Source organism: Triticum aestivum, chromosome 4D, assembly GCF_018294505.1.
Source record: "Triticum aestivum cultivar Chinese Spring chromosome 4D, IWGSC CS RefSeq v2.1, whole genome shotgun sequence".
NCBI lineage: Eukaryota > Viridiplantae > Streptophyta > Magnoliopsida > Poales > Poaceae > Triticum > Triticum aestivum.
In genome coordinates, this window is record NC_057805.1 from 467759105 (window position 1) to 467762380 (window position 3276).

At 43.6% G+C, this 3276-nt stretch overlaps 1 pseudogene; it reads right to left on the bottom strand.

The window, feature by feature from the left end:
* Window positions 1-436: 436 nt before the first annotated feature.
* LOC123100351 (putative disease resistance protein RGA3) lies at window positions 437-2898 on the bottom strand (annotated as a pseudogene).
* Window positions 2899-3276: the final 378 nt, after the last annotated feature.

A 3276-nucleotide genomic window follows, 5' to 3' on the forward strand; every position in this document is an offset into this window, starting at 1 on the left:
GGTTGTTTGGGTCAAAAAATCATGACCAGACAATGATCGGACGACCCGTCCGAATGTATGAGACGAGTTTGAGGCATCCTGCTGCGGATGCTCTTAGCCGTTTACAGACCCAATGCCGCTGTACCCACCGAGTTATGCGTCTCCGAGCCTATGCCACTACATGCCGCTTCCTGTCGTTCGTCGCTGCCGACGAGAATGCAGATGTCGTGCTCCTTAGCCTCCACCGACTACGTGGTCGTGGATCGTGGATCGTGGTTGACGTGAGCTCGTCGTGCTTTCCCCTCTCACAGTTGGCTCCCTCCCACCCAGCGCCACTCTCTGTGGCCGCCGATCAAGCTCGCCGCCAACCCTGCCTCTTGCACCCAGATGCCTCTTCTATCGACCATGCGTGATCCTTGGCTTAACTGCAGTGATCCTGCAATTTCTGTGCCACAAAAGCTTTTAAGGGCCTCTAGACCAAAATAATTCAATAGGCCTGGAGATTCTGCTGTAATAATCCTCATCAGTTTCTTGTGCCCATCCTTATCTGAAAATTGCAAGAACTTGGCTGATAACAATCCTGATCCGGTATACCATGAATTAAGTAGGATACGCAGTGTAATGAAAAGTAATACTGAACGATAATAATAAGGGAACCATGGGCTCTTCTCATCCCACGGTCTGCTTCTCAGCACCCCAGGTTTGCTTCGCCTGAAGATATCCTTTGGAGTAGATTCGAAGTGTCTCCGTTTGCAGAGAGTCTGAAACCATTGTCCCATTTTAGGTCATCGCACAGTTTCCTGTATTGCAAGGATTCTGTATTGCAAGGAACCGCCCTTTCCAATTTAATCATAGAAAGCCGCCTTATCAGGCTCTTGTGTATTTGTATGATCACTTGCACCACCAACAGGAAACCCTTCCAAATCATTGAGGAATTCCAATCTACCTATCCCCTTTGGCATCTGATTTATTGGTGTATGATCAAGACCAAGGCGCCTAAGATTGCACAATTTAGTGACAGCCCAAGGAAGAGTTCCCAGAAATCTGCACCTTTGTAAGTTCAGTATCTGAAGGTTTATCAGAGAGCCGATAGACTCCGGAAGACCAGGTATGTCAGTCCCATCAAGATCAAGTAACCGTAGATGGATCAAACTTCCAATGGAATCTGGGATACTTTGTATAAATGAAGCAGTCAGATCCAAAACACGAATGCGGGGAATTCTTCTGAAAATTGTATTTTCAACCCTCGGGTGCTTACAATGAATTAGCAGTGTCTTCGCTCTGATCTTCCCTTTGTCTGCATCAGGGAGCATTACAGAATCCTTTTCAGTGACAACTGAAACACGCCATAGTTTGGAAAAAGTTGTAGCATCCATTGATTGTGGGTCGCCACAAAACAAAAACTCTCTTGTCCTGAAATATGACGTGCAAGCTGCCTTAAAAGATCATGCATTTTGCACCTATAATTGTCAAACCATAAAGGGTCTGGTTGAAGGAGATTCCTATGAATCAACTCGTTGTAATATTCTGCAGCTGTATCTTCTACAAGTTGTTCGTCATGCTCCTCCACGAAACCTTCAGCAACCCAGAGCCTGATAAGATCGTCACGAGACATGTACCAGTCTTCTGGAAACAAGGATAAATAGAGGAAACATTGCTTTAGATGCCGTGGTAGATCATCATAACTCAAATACAAAGCACCTTTGAGCTCAGTAGGAAGATTGCCCATAGACCATGCGCTTCTTGTAGAACCTTTCTCCAGCTATTCTCTGTTTTTTCTTTACTTGCTAGAACAGTAGCAGTAACCTTGATTGCGAAAGGAAGCCCACCACATTTACGTACAATATCCATGCCTATACTGCGCAGGCTCTGCACATCTTTTTCTTCATTACTGCTCATACTCTTCCAAAGGAGTTCCCATCCTACGTCTGCTGACATTAGATCAACTCGATGCATATCTTGCACCCCAATTGCATGAGCAACAGTATCATGTCGAGTTGTTACCATAATTACACCTCTGGATGAAGCATGCAATGGGATTCTCAGTAGATTGGTCCACACCTCAGGTTGCCAAATATCATCAAGGACAAGGAAGAAGCTTTGCCCTCGAATGGTTGCCGCAAGCTTGCTGCTGAGCTCTCCCACAGTTTCACCTTGTTCTTGATGAACCCCAAAATTCCGAAGAACTTCTTTCAAAAGAGCAACTCCAGAATACTCCTGAGATATACAGATCCATGCTTGATTGCTAAAAGCACCTTTTATCTTTTGGTCATTGTATATTTTTTGAGCTAGAGTTGTCTTTCCGACCCCTCCGGTTCCAACAATACCAACCTTGTACACCTTATTTTTATTATGGGCAAGAACTAGCTCAACCAATCTTTTGCAAGCATGTAAAGTTTCCTTTCCCACGAGATTAGGCTCCACGAGGTGGCTAGTTCAGATATGCTTCACACTCGGAACTTCTTCCTTAGGCTGCATATTCTGTAGCTTTAGAAATCTTTCACCCAGCCTTGAAATCTTCTCAAGTTCCGCATTGAAGTCTCGGATTTGAACAGCAATCTTGAGACGCTTCTGAACATTAGGAATGCAATTGAAAAACAAAATGCCACCACAATTATTTGACTTTCTTGATGATGAAGGGCGTTCCATTAGAAGCTTGCTTCCTTCAGATCTCGCCAAGTCGATAATATCATCAGCATAAAACATAGCACCTCTCAACTCACCAAGCCAATTGTTGACTGCTGACTCTTCGATCCTCCTTTGCTCAGCATTACTGAGAAAGCATTGTATCTGGACTATTGTTCGCTGTAGTGCTTTGAGGTCTTCTTTTACTCCTAGGATCAGAACTGCCTCTTCTGTAATGATTTCTTGCAATTTTTTGGCACATGAACGAACAAGGAAATCGAGTATGGCTGCCATTGGATAAACTTGATGAGGTTGATCCACAAAAAACATGAAACGACTCCTCTGGAAGTGTGGCAATGTGGATGCACAGCATGTGTTAAGATGGTAAAAGTTAGAATTTTTTGCACTAATCCATATACATGTCACACAAATTCAGAGATGATGCCACATGTTTGTTATTTAAATTTAGTTAATGTACTGGAACTAGAGAACTACAATAGTGGCTTTAGTGTACAGCATTGGTTTTGACATTTAACACATGTATGCTGAAGGAAGTACAGAACAATGGGACCAGACAATTTGTTTCACATACATAGTGGAGGGTACACTAGCATGGATGTTAATAAGCAATGCATATGCATGTCCATGTGGGTGATGAGCTAATTCACTGCG